This window comes from Pezoporus occidentalis, unplaced genomic scaffold, assembly GCF_034315485.1.
Source record: "Pezoporus occidentalis ecotype Australia unplaced genomic scaffold, CSIRO_AGI_Poc_V1 ctg2, whole genome shotgun sequence".
NCBI classification, from domain to species: Eukaryota; Metazoa; Chordata; class Aves; order Psittaciformes; family Psittacidae; genus Pezoporus; species Pezoporus occidentalis.
This window is the reverse complement of record NW_026913855.1, coordinates 3,465,308-3,483,824: the sequence shown is the minus strand read 5'-3', so window position 1 is coordinate 3,483,824 and position 18,517 is coordinate 3,465,308. Positions and strand designations below refer to the sequence as shown.

General features: G+C 40.9%; 1 long non-coding RNA gene across 1 annotated transcript; it reads right to left on the bottom strand.

Moving 5' to 3' along the window:
* Window positions 1–9,325: 9,325 nt before the first annotated feature.
* On the bottom strand, window positions 9,326–12,380 carry LOC134163083 (uncharacterized). The gene is made up of 2 exons (XR_009964558.1): window positions 12,252–12,380; window positions 9,326–9,443 (listed from the first exon to the last, which is right to left on the bottom strand). It is a non-coding gene; the product is annotated as an uncharacterized LOC134163083 (long non-coding RNA).
* Between the last annotated feature and the right edge of the window lie 6,137 nt (window positions 12,381–18,517).

Here is an 18,517-nt window from a genome sequence, read left to right as displayed (position 1 = left end):
CAAAGTGTGTGGCCAGTTCTTCTCCCCATTGCTGAGTTAAGAAAACTGTGGCTGGCTTCTTACATTTAGCCTTCAGTCTGTTCATTTTTAACTACTGGGTAGCTCATCAATGAAAGCAGGACTGTGACATGAGAAAATCCATTTCTAATATCCAGAGCTTCATGTGAGCTATTACCGATTTCATAATAGCTGTCTGTCATGCTTCCTATGCAGTCCCAGTCATTATCAAGTCAACAGTTTTCAAAGCATCCTGTGACTATCACAGGAGAAACAGAATCTATTTTTGTAATCCTCATCTATAAAGAACAGTGTCGCTTTTAAGTGAAACTGAGATCCTTGGCACTTAGAATTCTTAAAGACCTCCTGTTATTTAATGCTGGATTAGATATATAGATTATAGGTCTGGAGGTTAGCTAGAGCCTATATATTCTACTAAAAGTCTGAATTGATCTGTTATATTGCAGCACTCAGCCAATCAGCACATAATCATACAAATTTCTTCAGTGGACTGTAAAATCACATATATGTTTGTGAAACTGTCATATTAAAGGGCCTTGATGAGTTTCAAGGGAGTATACATGCTTTAAATGTGATCTCAAATAATGCAGGTAGGTACAGATTAAAACAAAACAAAACCAACTGAACAAACAAACCCAAACTCTCAAAACAGATAACCCACCAAAACCACCCTTCCCCAGTTTTACACAATTATGCTTATAAACCTAACTAAATTAATATTCCCTGCTTCTGATACACTGTTAAATTGTTAATGTTTTTTCCCTGTGTTTGTTTTGAACTTGAGTGTAAATTGCATGATCAGTCTCTCTAAATGAATATTTTATAAATAAATAAATAAAGAAATTTTCAAATATTTTTAAACAATCGGATTTACTGGACTGCGTGGATCAGATGGCCTGGCACATCAGTCCCATAGAAGTATAAGGCTCTAGTAGATACCGGTGCCCTTCTAAACTTCAAAACTCTCAAATGTAAATGGTCTGGGGGGGAGGACTGGAAGGGTAAAAGAATGTCTCCTTCACAGGTTGAGCACCTGAGAAGGAGAAAAAAGATGTGTAATTGCTAAGCACTTCTATTATATACCTCCCAAATTATAAAGGTGGTGACCACACTGGGAACATAAGCCAGATCAGTTTCATGATCAATGCTTCCATTGTATTACAAGTCATTACCATAAAGTACAATGAGACAAAAACCTTAGCCCAAGCCCCACACTTGAAAAACACTAATACAGCAAATACTGGATGGAAGTAAGATACGATATACTGAAACTGTGAGACCAAGAGGAACAAACTTGAGAGCCAATAAATCAGCATTGTGACGAGTGACTACCAATCCAGTCAGATCTGCTCTTATCTCAACCCCTTGTGCCCCACGTTGGGCACCAAAAGAACTGTCGTGGTTTAAACCCTAGCCAGACAGCTTGTGCACTCACTCCCAGTGAGTGGTGCTGAGCTGAGAGCAATCGAGCCCCCCCCCCCACCTCCGGCTGGGGCTCTCCCCTTCCCCGCTCCCAGAGGAACGGGGAGGAGGATCGAAAGGGTGCAACTCCCATGGGTTGAGACAAAAACAGTGCAGCAACCAATGTACAACACAAATCACCACCGCTACTACCAACGACAACAATGATAAGAGGAAATAACAAGGGAAGAGAATACAGTACCACCGGCCAAGAAAAAAGTCCCACCCGGAAGCCCGTGTCCTTCCGGGTAACTCCCAGTTACCCCCCACCCCAGGCACGACGTGCTGTGGTATGGAATACCTCCTTGGCTAGCCTGGGTCAGGCGCCCCGTCTCTGCTTCCTCACGGCTTCCCCTCCTCCCTGGCAGAGCCTGAGCCTCACAAAGTCCTTGGTCAGGGTAAACATCACTTAGCAACAACCGAAAACATCGGTATCACCAGCACTGTTCCCAGGCTGGAAGTCAAAACACAGCACTGCACCAGCTACCAGGAAGGAGAAACATGACTGCTACTGCTGAACCCAGGACATCTCTTAATATCACCGTCATTTTAAGCATCAATATTTGTGCTTCTGAGAGTATGCATTGTTATAAAGAAAACTATACTGCTTAGGGTAGTGACAGAATTGTAGAATCATAAAATTCCTGAACTTGTCACTGAGATCTAGAAATATTTTTTCATTCAGAGGCTCAGCATTTATCTTGGGTAGATGCGAGGATTCTCCGTTCTTAGTAGGATCTAAAAAGCATCACGAAGCAGGTCAGTACTGGGGTGCAGAAATTAGGATTGTTGTGGTTGCACACACTTGAGGATGAATTTGAGAAACAGAAGATAAGGAGAAAGTTGTATTAAAGAGGGAGAGTAGAAGCTGAGACATGACATAAGAAGAACTGGCTGGATGGTTGCATCCAGAGTAAGGGTCAATGGCTCAGTGTCCAGACTGAGGTCAGTGAGAAGTGGTACAGTCTGTACTGGCACCAGTACTGTTTAATATTGTCATCAATAACAGACAATGTGATCAAGTGCACTCTATGCAAGTTTGCAGATGACATGAAGCTGAGTGATAGAGTTGGCATGCCTGAGGGAAAGGATGCTACCAGAGGAACCTGGACAGGCTTGAGAAGTGGGCCCATGTGAACATCATGAGTTTAAACCAGGCCAAGTGTAAGATCCTGCACCTCAGTCAGGACAACTCCAGTATCAATACATGTTGCTCTGAACAACCTGATCTAGTTGAAGATGTCCCTGCTTATTGCAGGGAGGTGGGTTGGACTAGACGATCTTTAAATGTCCTTTCCAACTGAAACTGTTGCATGACTCTGATCTTTGAGAAGATGTGCAGGAGGTGGAAATGCACTCAGCAGCTCTCTTTCCACCTCTTTCTTGCCTGTGCTGAACACCAGCTCTGACCATGTCTTTATGAGATGGTGTTTTCAGTGTTACTGAAATTCATGTCTGAAGTCAGAAGGAAATATCATATCTGAAATGTTAACATTTTAAGAAATGGAGGTAAGACAAATCAGTATATCCAGACAAGTGGGGAATAACTCCAGCCATCCATTTTCTGAAATAATGCTTTGATAAAAGGCAAACCTATTTCCCAGCTGCTGTGCATACCTTACTTTTTTTTCTCATATGGGAGTACTAATAGAAGCTTGGATTTATCACTGCTCTGAAAGGCTGATTACATAGTTGTGAAGTGAATTCTGATACTGGGAATTAAAGGCTAAATCTGAACTCACCGAACCAACCATTGTTGGGAGGGAAATGTATGACTGCTAGCCTTAATTGAGGGAAAATTACTTCCTTTCCTAAAAAAGAAAACTTACTGTAATGAGTGCTGAAGAAATAATACTTCTCAAATATTAGCTGTTGTTTTGTGAAGAGATGAGAGTGAGAACAATGAGAATAAACCCCTGCAGAGTTAGCATCTAACTGAAAAAAAAAAAAAAAATTAGAAGTGGTACAGTTTTTCTCATTATGATGTAAGGACTTAATTTCATGCAAAAAATATTATCTAACTGTGACCTCAAGGTCAAGTTCTGTAACCCTTAACTTAGAAGTACTGCCCAAGCAGTCAGTATTGTCACATGAGACTACTGTGTGACATTGGTCTGTTATTCTTAAGATATTCTGCTTTCAAAAATGACTGTGCATCTAGCTTACTCAGTTCTATTATGTATAAAGAGCTATTCTGTATTATATTATGACATTTTTAAACTTTACAGGCCTTTTTGTGTATGTGATGCCTTGTCACAAAGAGCTGGTTTTGTCAGAAAAATAAGTTTCCTACAGAGATTATTTTTCACAAAGAATTTTTGCTTTCTGTAAGAAAAGGTTACTTCTGGGGCTAAAAATAGCCAAGCCTGAAAACTGACTTTTTTTTTTTTTTTTTGACATCCACAGTTCCACAAATTCCTGTGGCAGAAAGACTTCTTCGTAGCTTAATGCCAGCATGAGAAGCTATTTCATTCTCCCTCCATAGGCAAAGTTTGCTAATCACTGTGAAGCATGTATCTCCTTGCCTTGCACTACGAAGTAACTGTCAGCACAGTATTGAAATGTCTGTTTACAGGTACATACATATAAAAACCACAGTCTGTTACTGCCTTGTGTATTTTATTGAAAAGGAAAAGAAAAAAGTATATTCACTAATCCCTGTTAAAAAAATCTAAAATTTATTTTTTTTTTTAGTTCATATGGTGTGAGAGGAAATTGAAGAAGAAACTTTGTCTTTATACAAAAGGGACAATGAATATGAAACCCCTAGAAACATAAAGAAATGGTTGTGTTTATTTTCCTGGTGAATTATATGGCTTTGCTTCAGGAATTACTCGCATCTCATTTGTAAACCTGAGAGCAGATGAATTTGACTTAGTCCGCTGTCAGTTCAGTGGCTTCACTAATACTTCAAAGGCTTTAATGTACCTGCACTGAACTCCACAGGCTTTAATAGCAGCTTTCAAAGGCAGTGATGGGTTTGGTCTCAAGCTTGAGTTGTCACTTAGGACAGGAGTTCTTGTAAACAAGTTTAGAGATGTCTGTGTAATCAATTCATTTGTATAATCCACTCTGCAGAAGTACTTGTTTCTCCTCTGGAAGGCTGAAACCAAATTGTTTCTGTGTAGGCATGTAGTCATGTAGTACTCTCCTACTGAAGACTATCTGGGACACAGCATTTAAAACACAAATGCTGTAATCTTTGCAGTAAGAAGAGAATAGGAAGTTTAAGATATAAGTTGTGTTTCTAAAATAAATTATATACTCCCCCTCTTCCACACACTTCAGTAAAGACACTTGACAATTCATGGTATTAGTAGTCATTTAATTACTTGTAACTTCACTAGGCTTGTCTTCATCAGCCAAGATCAGAGTGAAACAAAGATTTATAACAACAGTCTTCTGACTGGTTTTGTATTTATACCAAAAGTACTTCAAACTGTGGGAAGGTCAGTCATCTGGATGAAAGAGAAGAGAAATAAATGATTAAAACAAATAAGAACCACCTAATTTTAAGACCTTAATGGGCCACACATTCATCTTCCTTGGTACTACATATCCCAAGAAGAAAGTATTAAAAGTAATGTAATAAATCAGGATACTGGAGTTTAGCTTTTCTGCATGACTTTGGTATAGACCAGCTTTCCCCACCCCCCACCCCCCCTTTTCCTGCTTTTTAATTGCGAACACTGTAGAGTGGTATATTCCCATGTCCAAGTGAATGCATTGGAAGCATCACTGGCTGTAAAATGGGGAATGGGTATTGCTCAGGGAAGAAGTTCCTAAAACTTTCATTTTCCATCCACAGTCTACATAGTGGATGATGTAGTAGTCATAATTCACCATTTAACATGCTGCCTCTTTATTTCATTGCTTTAATCCACTGTGCTGTCAGGGTGCCACAGGGCGACACATGGGCTGGCAGGGCAGGGGCCTCTCCTGGCAGGGGCTATCCCACTGCTCCCCTGAGCCAGGGAGCAGGATCAGGCCCAGAAAGGGAAACCAGGGTCAGAGGCAGTCCATTTATCACTAAACAAGTCCAGCAGGATTGAGGCCCAACTAGGATGTCAGCCTCAGTCAACGTCTAGATGAAGAGGGCCCATAGCTAGGCACAAGCAGGGTTGTGATATGGTCATACATGTAGCTTAGGCAAGGGCCAACTAGAGAGGCTCAGCCTAAAAACTGCTTCTATGGGCACAGGGTAAGTCCTGGCTGCAGTGTCCACTGCTTACTGGGAGGGCTGTGTCCCAAGTCACTGAAGGAACGTGTCAATGTGTGGCTACACTGGCCTTAGCCCTGCCAGCCAAGCCTTCAGGAGTGGGGATGTACCTAGGGCCCTGACATTTTGAAGGTGTATTGAAAATTCATACGCTTGTCATCATTCTGTTCTTCTGAGTGATCAAAGCCCCTGATGTGAATGCATGATTGTCTACAATTTATTATGGACACTTAACACAAAGGTGCAGACTGAGAGAACTGTTATAAAGTACCAAAGTAAAAAAATCATTCTTCTGTATTGGGAGTATCCTTCTCAGCAGCAAAGTATTCAGATACAGTTCAGTCTCTGGATGTGTTAATCCATGTGAATTTATATGCAGTAGTCTGTGACCTTATCCTCAATCTGGTATATGTATATGCATAGACTAGTCTGTATATATTAATCTTAGTTCTGGATTCAGCAAAACTATACTGAAGTAGAGTGAAGTCATTCACAGTTACTGCAAAACTTGACTTAGATCCTCCCCTGTGAGGGCTTTCCAATATCCTGTTCAGCTATGACTGTCCAAATACCAGCATGTCTGACAGCAAAAGACTCTTGCTTACACAAGACCTCACCTCTTGGTACTTGGGTACACTGCTGCGTTGGTTTTGTAGGACAACAGGAGGAAAAAGGATTCACTGGGACTCGGGAAAAGTGTATGAAGAACCCAGGGACTAGTCATTCAAGCATCCAGAGATCAGACAATGTGTTTGAAGCAAAACAGCAGAAACAGTTTTAAAACGTAATACAGCAGCAGAGGTTGATCTCTACTGAGTGGGAACAGCAGAACCAGTGGATCATGTTCTCTAAAGATTGTGTCTTGCTAATTAAATGAATTCCAGGTGAATGGATGCAATAAATACTATAGAAATTCACAGTAAATGTTGGAAAAGTGTCACATAGTGATATGAGCCTTAGGGAAGTCCATTGACAAAAGTCTAAGTATTTTACTGCCTGTATCTTTAACTCAACAGTCATCAGACCCTCCTGTTATTTTCCACTGGAAATAACAGGTAAAGGCTCTAATTCTGCTGCTCTGCTAATTAAAAGTAGAGCAATAATAAAGAAGTCAACATAGTTGAAGTAGTGTGACCAGTCAAAACTAGAATCTGCCAAATAATTTATGCAAACTGCTAGCTTTATTGGTAGCGCTAATCTAACTGACCACTGCTTACAAATATATAATGTGGATTTTTACTGTTTCTTACTTTCCAAATAATGCAAAATTTATGTGTGAGCTTAAATTGTCAACTTGCTTTGCATATAAATAACTTGGGTCTTTGTAAACTTGTCTTGGAATATTTGTCTGCATGCCACTTTCCAGTGCTGTGAATGTTTGTGATATTTTCAAACTACCTTATTTGTCTTCAGCTCCTGCATGCATCTGTTCATAGGTTGGAACTTTACATATCAGAAAACAGTCTAAGGTGCACAGGAGAACTGACAGAATAGTCCCAACATCTACCTCGACTGTACAGCACTCTGGGAAGCATGTGCCCTTGGGAGGAGGAACTAAGCCCAGTTAACAAGGGCCTCCAAAAATAGTTGGTTCTGCTGCTGCCTAGTGACTGCAGGAGGTAAGTATTTCCCATTCAGAAGCACCACTATTTCACTTGAGACCCTACATCAGCAGGGTGCTGCTTATGCAGCTGGGCCTTCAGGACTCAAAACGTACTGTTGCTTTGAGGCAAGCAGAAGAGCCACATGCAGGAACAATGCATTGGCTGTGCATTTGCAGCATTCTGTAGCCCAGGCAAGTCACCTCCAAATGCAAATCATAACTTTGCTGTTTCACTGGAAGAGAGAAAGGATAGTCAGACAACGTGGTTAACATTCCTCTGCTCCAGGTTGTATACAATTTTAGCTGTCCAGTTACAGTTGTTGTGCTTGTAGCAATAGCGTATGTCTGGAGGTGAGTTGGAAAGGCAGCAATTTAGACTGACAGGAGGTGTGATGAAATTCCTATGTTAGTAAGAATTTTCCATCTGATAGAATACTTCCAGGAGACCTGAAACAAAAAGCATGTTTTGCCAGTAATGTGCTGCATGTACTACTGCAGTGGGCTTGTACTGGTTCATCCTATCTTATCCCACATGACTGACATTCTCTACAATTCCTTCTGAAGCTCTTATTCCTTGTTTCAACAAGCTACACATTTAATACTGGGTAAAGAGGAATTCAGCAACAGATTATGGCTTGGAAATTACAAGGTGGAGCTTTTTGGGAGGCTGGGGGAAGACTGTATGAAAACGAAATCTGTTTCATTAAAATGTCTGCAAATCTTTATGGATTTCATAGGCTGTTTTTTGGCAGCCTGACAGGTGCATAATGTAGGATGTTGAAGCAGATTCTCATACAGAAAGATATATTAGCAGGGTCCATACCTGCCTCAACAGCACTACAAGGCTTTGCAGGTGCAAGGCATGAGACCTGCAGCATCACAGCAGCTACAGGAGGGGAAAATAATGCTGTGGGAGGCACTGCCAGCACAGCTTGGGTGGAAAGGGCACTGCAACTAGCAGGACCCTATCACTGTGAAGGCTGAGGTACCGCCCAGCACAGCCAAACATTGTCTGCTCTGACATACAGGCATTACTGGGCAATTGAGCATTTGGGGCAGGCCAGGGTGTAGCGATGGCATTATTCAACCTCTCTTTGCCATTTGGTGCCACTGACCTTAAAGCAAATGGAATATGAGGGGAGAAGATTCATCAGAAAACCTTTAAGACAGAGAATACTTCATTCTGTTTCCTTCAGAACTTTTTGAGGGTCATGTCCTATCTGATTCTGAGTTTGCGCTGTCATCTTGCCAACATCTAGTTAATCAATGGAAAACTATAATTTGAGAAAACTTTATTTAAGAAGAAAATGGTAATTGGTTGGATACATCAATATCCCTTCCTCTTTGACTTTGGCCTGTATCCTGTAGCTTCCAGAATTTACTAGACTCGTATGCCTCTGCTGTAGTTTCTTGTTTATTCTATTCCCATTAGCACTGCATTTGAATCTGTCTAATCTGTGTTCCACATAAGTATGTTAAGACAGTAGTGCTCTGGGAAAGAGGGGCTCCTTTGAAGTACAGAACAAGAAAAAGAAACTTGTCTGAGAATGTCAGTGATGAGGGAGTCTATGTTGTTACCTCAGCCTCTGCTGTAATGTGGAAAAGTGAACTTTTCACTGAAGGTAAATGCATGTAGAAGCCATAGGTTGCATGTAGAGTCAGGGTGATAAAAATACGGGCAACAAATTTGCATCAGTATCAGCTGGAATGTACAGTCCTGTTTGTTTCCATGTTTATATATTTTTCATTCTCCTAGATGCTGTCAAACATAATGAAGTGAATCGTGCACACACAAAAAACAAGTAGTCCTGCTGCTTTTGTAATTTGGATGGGTTTTGTTTGGGGGGATTTCGATTTTCATTTTTCAGTCCTATAGTCTCACACCCAGAACAGTCAACTAACTACAAATGAACGAAAGACTTCCACAAGGAAAGTGAGCACTTGAAAATAGGAGGGGTTGGCAAGGGAAAGGAGGTGGTGGCTTTTAGATAATTCTCTCACACCTTTTTAAAAAAAAAAAAAACAAACCTTCATTCTGATGTTTAGAAGAATAAAAAGTCTTGCCAGTGTTCTTTTGGGGCTTAACTTCTCTCTTCTCTCACTTCTTGACAGTGGCTGTCATGAACAAATCTTGGATCACCACTTAAAGCAAGGGAGAAAGTCCCATTTTGGAAAATATAAAAGGGATTTGGTTATGATGGTTTCAGCAGTTTTGACTTTTACTGCAATGTTTTTATTATTATTTTTAATTCAGTCAAGTCTACTACTTTGAGCCAGGATGTGCAAGGTGTGTTGTGACTTACGTGAGACTATGAAAGCTTTTCACTGGTGCTGAGGTTATTTTGCTCTTAAGAAGGCAAGAACTTTCATTCATTCCTGTGGGGCACACAGCCCGTTCAGCTCTTGGAAACTCATCTTTTTCACCTCACAATGAGGACAGCATGACAGTGGCAGAGAAGTTGCGGCATCCCTGTTTCACTCTCTAACCAGCAGGGACTACTGTATTCACAAGCCTGTGCATCTCCTCATCTTCTCAGTCCTGCAGTTTGAAACAGCCATTTGTCATCACTTGTGTTACAGCCCTTGGGGCCATACCTTGTAAAAGGCTCAATACTTTTAATTGCCTCTGAATTCACCCAGCAGCTCTTGGGAGATACGCCTGTCTTGCTAATCCTTTTCATCATCACCTCCTCTTTTTTTTATGAACCACAAAGATTACATGGTGATGCCAGCTTTTACTCATTGAATCCAGTCCCCATACATAATGTCAATACAATGGTGAAAATAAGCACTGGTCTTGAACCTCTGAGTGCCCTGAGCTTTTCTGTGTTTGGACTGTTATGGGAAGAGTATCACAAATAAAAAATTACCCTTGAGAAATATATCTTGAATAAGGGTAGTGATAATGGGGGCTTTGCCTTAAAAGATATCATTATATCTGTTATATGAAGGAACATCATAGTGCACATAGCACTATGACTACTGTGTCTCTCTCTTACCATGGCTGGAATTATGTCTTAAGTTCCTGACTTACCATTGTATATGGGGTATATTTAGATCCACAGCTTGAACAACAGTTATATACAAGTAGATAGTTAGTTGAAATCAAAGTACTTTCTGAGTTAGCTATTTTGCTTATAGCACTGTCTCTTTGGAATGCTTTTTTTCTTTTGTCATGTTTTCTGCTTTGGATTATTCAGTGTTCTTGTATAAAAAAGACCCAGTATTTTCACAGTTGCAGAATCCAATCATTTACCTTACAGACAAAACTACTGCATGGTATCAATTCATTTCCTATGAGAAATAGTCCCAAAATTAGATGGAAATGTCTTCCAAATACCTTTAAAAACCTGCCCTCCCTTCATCATAGTCAGAGTCTAATATTTTATTATGCCAATTTAATACATTTTGTCAGAGAAAAGTTCTTCAAAACACAATAATAGATGAGTGTCTGAGGGTGTGCTTTTTTGTTTCATTTTTTTTGTTCCCGTTACTGTTATTTAAGCCTAACTTTTAGAGTTCTCAGTAGGCTCCAAAAAAATGTCTTTAGAGGAAGGTCTGTGAAACGGTTCTGAATTGAGAGCAGAGATGCTGTAAAGAAACTGCCTAAGTGGTAAACATTGCTATCTGTAGCATGTTTTAATTTCTATGGATGAGTGCCAAGATCTGTGTATGTTTCTTCCTCCTTCCCATTGCCTTGAAAAGTTAGAAAATGTCTGATTTTATATTGTTTTGCATACTACGTTATAAGATGTTGGGAAACAATGAAAACACAAGAGAATTAGAAGTGGAGAATGAAGCAGATGTTTCAAATACAGCAAACATTATTTTAGGATCATTATATCTTCCTTTTGTGCTTTTTCAGATGATGAGACCCAAAATGTCTAAAAAACACTTCTTTTCTTTCTTTCTTTTTCTTTTCCCCCCGTCTTTGTGTAGGATTTTTATTACCACAATTAAATTGACAAATTCCATACTGTCTTCCATATCTGTCTTACACTTGCAAGTATACAAGATGTTTAAAATCACACTACAGAAAAACACTTTATAGCATATATATTTTTTATACATTTAAAAGGCATATTGCTTCTGAGCACTTGCTGTTCTTCATACATGAGTTCATTCCCCATATATGAATAATTTGACGAGGTTTTCATGGCAGCATTGTCATGCAATAGACCAGTCATTCACTGAAAGCTGATATTGCTAGATTGAAAGTGGCGGTTGTTATTTGCCTGGAGTACCCTGAAGCATGAAGGCCATACCTAAATTGGTCCTGGAGGTTGCTCCACAAGGTACCCTAGGGAATTTCTAATGGACAGGATCAGTGAAATGACCTGTGTTCATGCTTGTGATAGAGGTAATATAGATTTGTAGTTTATAAGTTAGTTGTCAGAAAAGTTTCTGTGTGTTGTAGGGGCCACACCTTGTACGGGTGGAAACTTACTGTAGTATTTATGGCAGTCAGCAGTTAAACTTTAAGTAAGTTGATTTTACTGTCATGCACAACAATCTGTATGGTTTGGCTGGATGGTATTAGTTTAGTGCTAGAAGTAAAATACTACTAGCTACACTTACAAAAAGCTGTGCTGAGTCTTTCATCACTATTCTCTCACAAAGCATGGACTGAAACTTCCAAGTCAAGACAGAAGGGAAAATAGGCTGCTTTTACCTTCGGAATGTTAACAGGTATGTGTCTAGCTCCCTTTTGAGACTGAAGCCATCCTAAGGTAGGTTTGAAAGCTCTTCTGTGTCAAATGTATTTGAGCTTCACCCCATCGGTCATGCCTGAGCTATCTGATTTCAGCTGAGTCAAGGGAGGAAAGATGTAATGTTCAGCTGCTTCTGGAGCTAAGATTTCTTAAGACAAAAATACTTTCCTGCTCCCTCTAGTCATGCACCTGGAAGACACAAGGCAGTGATGAACGGACTGAAGTTTGCGTGTCTTACCAGAGTAACAGCACAGCGGTGTTGAATCTACCAGTTTCTGAGATGGGGAGTTCAACATAGTGGTACAAAACATTAAGCCACTAACTTCAACTTTCTAGGTATTCTAATTTCCTTGTATTGTAAAAACTATTAACAGCAACACAATTTTTACGTTCTGCAGAGGTCATATGTTTGCAGTATACCCTCTTTGTGAGGCACACTCCCGACTAAAGGACTAGAGGTGCTTTCCAACCCAAACCCTTCCACAACTCTCAGCTTTCCTCCTGGAGTGCCCGGGAGCGCGCCTGTTCGCACGGCGGCTGGCTCACATAGGTGCCGCCGCTGCAAAATGGCCGCCGACGCCGGCACGCTCCACTGAGGCCGCTGTGATTTGCTGTCCTCCGCGCCGGCTCGGCTGCTACTGGTTGCTAGCCCAGCCGGATTCCGCTAGCAACCGCCGTGTGGGTACTGGGGCCCTGAGGAGGGCATGGGATCCGTGCCTGTTCCCCGGCAGCGCTGCCATCAGGGAGCGCCGTAGGAGGGGTCCGTGGGGCGCTGCGGCTGCCCGGGGATCCTGTGCCGGTGGCTTTGGCCGCGGCTGAGGTGGGCGGCTCCGGGCTGCCCAGCAGGGGTCCCTCCCGGGGCTTGTCCTGGAGCCGGGTGATCCCGTGGCTGTCCCCATAGTGCCCGGCGTAGTCCCCAGCCTGCCATGGCTGCTATGTCGGGTGTTGTGAACGCCCTGGCTTGCGAAGAGCGGCACCCCCGTAGTTCAGGCCCCGACAGGGGGACCGCAGGCAGGGCGGAAACGTCCAGGTAGTTCTTGGGGTTCGGGGGCAGCAGAAAGGAATAAAACACAAAGGCTTCCGGGCCCTTCCGGTCCTGCCCCGTGTATGGCGCCGGGCGGAGAACCTCTGGTGGTCACCGAAGAGAAGATAACCTGCGAGGACGTGCGAGAGGGTTACCAGCTAGGGGAGGCTTTGAGGGATGAATGGGGGTGTGCAACCTGTGAACCCCTGCTGCAGGCTGCAACCCTGTAGTTCCTGAAAGGGAGAAACTCTCTGAGTGAAAATATGAAGAGGCAATTCCTCAGCTGCTACTGTGAAATGTAGCTGAATTGCCAAGTTTTACTTGCTTGTGTCGGCTAAAATAATGGTACAGTTTATACACGCAAGAAATGGGTGAAAAACTGATAAATGCCTAAGGCCCTGAATCCTTCTGTGTTTTTAAAGGCATGGCCAGCTGTGTTTTCTGTTTTTCTAAAGCAGATTTATTGCTGTTCTCCTGCAGTGAGAGAAATGAGGCAAGGCTCCGTTCACGGAAGGTAGCATTGCAACTGCAAGAGTGCTAGAGAAATGAAGACAAACACATTCCAAGTGTACCTCAGGTGCTTTCTAATTAGAAAATGGTTATGTGCAGTAAAATGATGCCACAATTTCTTATCTAATACTGAGTTGACTGTCCCTGGAACCAGTCTTATTAATAAAACCAGTTCACTGCGTTAAAATTGTGGCAGCGTAGGTGCCAGCCGCTTGAGGCGCTAGGCTGTCCTAGATGCCAGAAGAACACTTGCAATTTAGCTGCAGAGCATTTCAGCTAAGCTGGTCAGCTGTATCTTAACTGTGGTAGCATTGCCAGCTTGCTAGCATGAAGTACAGGCGGGGCACGTTCACCTCTGTATCATGGCAGGGGGGATGGAGCTGGATGATTTTAAGGTCCTTTCCAATCCTGACCATTCTGTAATATATACCACTTAAACCAGTATTTCACTTTTTTATGCCATTCTGATTTTATATCACCTTAACTATGCATCATCTGGACTGCTGATTACAAATGTTCATGTTGCATTAAATAATTCTGTACGAGCACCAACTTGTTGATTCATTTTATTATTATGTTCCTTAGAAGTTTAGCTTTTAGTGACTGCAGGCTTTCATCAGTCTGAAGTAGGTTTAGATTTCCTTTTATAACAGAATGAGTTTTAATAGCTTTTTTTAAATCTGGTTTGTGGGATGTTTGTTTGGTTTTTTCCTTGGTTGTTTTTTGGTTGTGTTTTTGGTTGTGGTTTTTTTTTTGTTTTTGTTTTTGTTTGGTTTTATTTTTAATTTGTTTGGTTTTGGTCTTGTTTTGTTTTTCCATTTTCTTCAGGTTATTGGCATGTCTGTTATTTTGGTGCAGGAAGGCAGACTTCTCTTTTGACATACATAGCATGCAGCAGGAGAAGGTGATGGACCAGACTAGAGCTCCTTCATTTTGAAGCTTCATTTGTGTGGTCAACTTACCTGTATGATACGGGCTTGGTGTAAAGGGATGTTAACAATTCCAGCTATGCTGCACAGCTCCTTCATCCTTGCAAGTACTGAACTATTTCACAAGGCAAGAAATCTTGAAAATCTTTCATATCTTCAAATATGAAACAGCATTTATACCCACCAAGGTGAAGGGGATTTGAGAGGCTATCAGAACTACAAGAACTGCAGACTCGCCCATAAGAGTTTAAGAGACATCTTGGCAACATTTATATCTAGGTTAGAAATGGAGCTTGCACTACTATAATGTGTTCTCTGTCATTTTCAGTTCTTGTAACAAGTATTTTGTTTTCAGAAATAAACAACTTTCCAGAAGTAGACTGATGGAAACAGTTGGTAAATGACTATTTTGAAATTGAGACATGAAATACGGCTGAATACAGAAAAAAAGAGAAAATAAACTTCAGTTTTTCTTTGCAAATATCAATTGTAGGAAAATGTAATTGAATCTTTCCAGCTCTCTGGTGTTAAAGGAGACCAGGAAAGCAAAAATGGATTTTCATTTTACTTGACATAGGCCAGCCACAAGTTTGCCTTCAGTATTCTAGAAATTAACTTGAAGGCTTCTAAATTGTATCTGACTCTCCCTTGAAAGACACGGACCTAGGATTTTTGAAGAATTATTGCAGCATGGCTTGCTTTTATTTTTTTTTTTCCTCCCAGCTGTCTGTTCTAAAAGGAATACAGTATAAATCCAAAGGCTTTGTATTTGCTAGTATCCACTGATGCTGGAGAAATAGCTAGGTAGCTTGAATGAGTTATTTTTTAATCACAAGAAAAGCTCTGCATTTAGTGGAATAGTTTTTGAGGTAGATAAATAGGTAATATGATACACACCTACTTTGAAATTTTTCTTAAGCATTCAGCTCTTTAACAGTTCTTTTCTGTGCAGTATGGTAGGTTGAAGAAAATAAGGTGTAGCTAGAGATCAGAGCTTTACTGAATTCAAATTTTTGACCCTCCTCCTTCAGAAAATCTTTTAGATCTTTGGTTGTTGGTTTTGGTCTCTTTTTCTGTTGACATTATTGCAGAAATTAGGTATACATATGTTTTTTGGAATGTATGAGTTTTATATTGCTCCAGCAATTATGCCATATTGCAGAGTAGTTACGCTAATGCTGTTTCACTTTTGCATGCAAATAGTTGAAATGAGAGCACTGAAATGCAACTACTTACAACATAGATATCCACTACTAGTTTTCCGCTATATAATGTGTCTGCATCTTTCCATGTAAATGATTCTGCTTCTCTTGTATTTGCCTATCTCTGTTTCACTTGTCTATGTCCCTGCAATTACAGTGTAAGCGCATACATGTCTATGTTTGTGGGCTTCTGTCTAAGTATGGGTTTATTTTATGAGAAGGATTTGTAAGGATTTACCAAAGCAGAAGCAAGGAATACTTTCTATAAATGTAGGTTGGGGTTTTGTGCAAATTGCACACACTCTGAAAATCCAGCATTTATGTAAAATTATAAAGCAAAGGGAACCTGATACATGCTCGATAAAAAACAGCAACCAAATAAGTAATGCCTTGAAGAAACGTAATAAAAGACTATAGTAAGAAAAACAAACCAAACCAAAAAACAAACAACAAAAAAAATTTAAAAAACCAACAAAATAAAACCCAACTTCCAGAAAGAATTAATCTTAGATTTTACAAATTCCTAATGCACAAAACACTTGATATGCATATTCTGTTGTATATACAATATACTAATTATGTTATTGCTTAAGTATTTGTTATTATAATGCTGTGTATTATATTAGCAATAGTGATATTATAGTATTCTGTGTATTATGTAGTTATGTAATACTACACACGTGACACTGGTGCAATAATAATAAAAGCTGCTTCCACAGTCCTCATATTTTCCTTGGATTTCAGGCATTTACCACTGCTTTTTTTAATTCATCACCTCCAGAGAATTAAAAACACTCCAGTTTTCACTTGTAACACTGGCCAAGGTTAAAAACAGTCTTAGAGATAAGAATATAACAGCAGAAAGGTACAGAATGGGCAAGTATCATTCTCCTCAGATACCAGTTAGGCTTTACATAAGGTAATCCTTAGTTGTGGGAGCCAGCCAACTACCTTAACACTGTTCTACTCTGATAATTGCTTTTCAGAGGAGTGGCTCTAACTAGGTAAAAAGAAATCTAATTTTAGGAAACGCATTGTATTTTGACTGATTATAGAATCATAGAATCAACTAGGTTGGAAAAGACCTTTAATATCATCAAGTTGAACCTCCGAATGCAGGACCCAGCTCTTTCCCTTGTTGAACTTCATACCATTGGCCACAGCCCATTGATCCAGCCTGTCCAGCTCCCTCTGCAGTCACTCTGTCCTTCAGCAGGTCGGCATTTCCACCCAGCTTGGTGTCATCTATAAGTTTACTGAGGGTGCACTCAACTCCCTCATCCAGAGCACCAGTGGAAATATCAAAAAACACTGGCCCTCATACCGAGCACTGAAGGATACCACTAGTGACTGGTTGCTAACTAGATGTGACACAATTTACCACCACTCTTTGGGCTCAGCCATCTAGCCACTATTTAACCTAGCAAAGAATCCACCTATCCAGGCCATGAACAGCCAGTTTTTCCAGAGGGACGCTTTGGAAGGCAGTGTCAAATGCTTTACTAAAGTCCAGGTAGACAATGTCCACAGCCTTTCCTTCACCAACCAGGAAGGTTACCTTGTCATGGAAGTAGATCAAGTTGGTTGAGCAGGACCTGCCCTTCATGAATCCATGCTGACTGGGCCTGATGCCTCTGTTTTCCAAAACATGCTGTGTGCACACAGGATGATCTGCTCCATGACCTTGACTTTCACATGCACTGAGGTCAGGCTTATAGGCCTGTAGTTTCCAGGGTTTTTCTTCTGGTCCTTTTTTTGAGAGTTGTTGTGTTGAACAACCTCCAGTCCTCTGGAACCTGCCTACTAGACCATTTGTAAATGATGGAAAATGACTTGGCAAGGTCCTCTCCCAGCTCCTTCATCACTCTTGGGTGAAACCCATCCAGCTCCATAGACTTGATCCTTCTCTGTTTGTAAACAGCAAATCTAGCCAGGCATCTCCCATAGTTGTGTCACTAACCAACTGGGTTAGGAAGTTACCTTCCACACCTCTAAGAACCTCCTGGATATTTTATGCTCTGTTGTATTATACTTTCAGCAGACAGCTGGTAGGTTGAAGCCCCCCACAAGAACAAGGGCTAGCTATCATGAAACTTCTCCCAGTTGTTTGAAGAATGCTTCATCTATTGTTTCACTTTAGTTGGATGGTCCGTAACAGACTCCTACTAATATCTGGCAAGTTTTTTAGTAAGAATTTGCCAGGTCATATGGATCCTGGGAGGAATATAGGGACAATGCCTGAATGTGAAGGGGTGAAGTTAGGAAAGCTAAGAAAAAGTTGGAATTGAATTTGGCAAGGAATGTGAAGAATGAGGGCTCTTAGAGGTACATACTCCAAGAAAGACTTGCACCTGTTAGAGTGAGTCCAGAGGAGGGCCACAAAAATGATCAGAGGGCTGGAACCCATCTCCTTTGAAGACAGGCTGAGAAAGTTTGGGTTGTTCAGCCTGTAGAAGAGAAGGCTTTGGAAGACTTCAGGACTTAAAGGTGGCTTATAAGAAAGACAGGAAGATGCTTTAGCAATACCTGTAATGACAGGAGAAGGGGCAATGGTTTTCAACTGAAGAAGAGTAGATTTATATTGGACATAAGGAAGAAATTTTTTATTGTGTGTATGGTGAAGCACTGGAACAGGTTTCCTGGAGAAGCTGTGGATATCCTATTGTTGGAAGTGTTCAAGGCTGGGTTGGACAGGCCTTTGAGTAACCTGGTCTAGTGAAATATGTCCCTTCCTATGGCAGGGTGGTGGTGCAGATGATCCTTAAAGGTCCCTTCCAACCCAAACAGGACTGGGCAAATGGGTTCACTTCTGTTACCCCATAGAATCACAGAATCATAG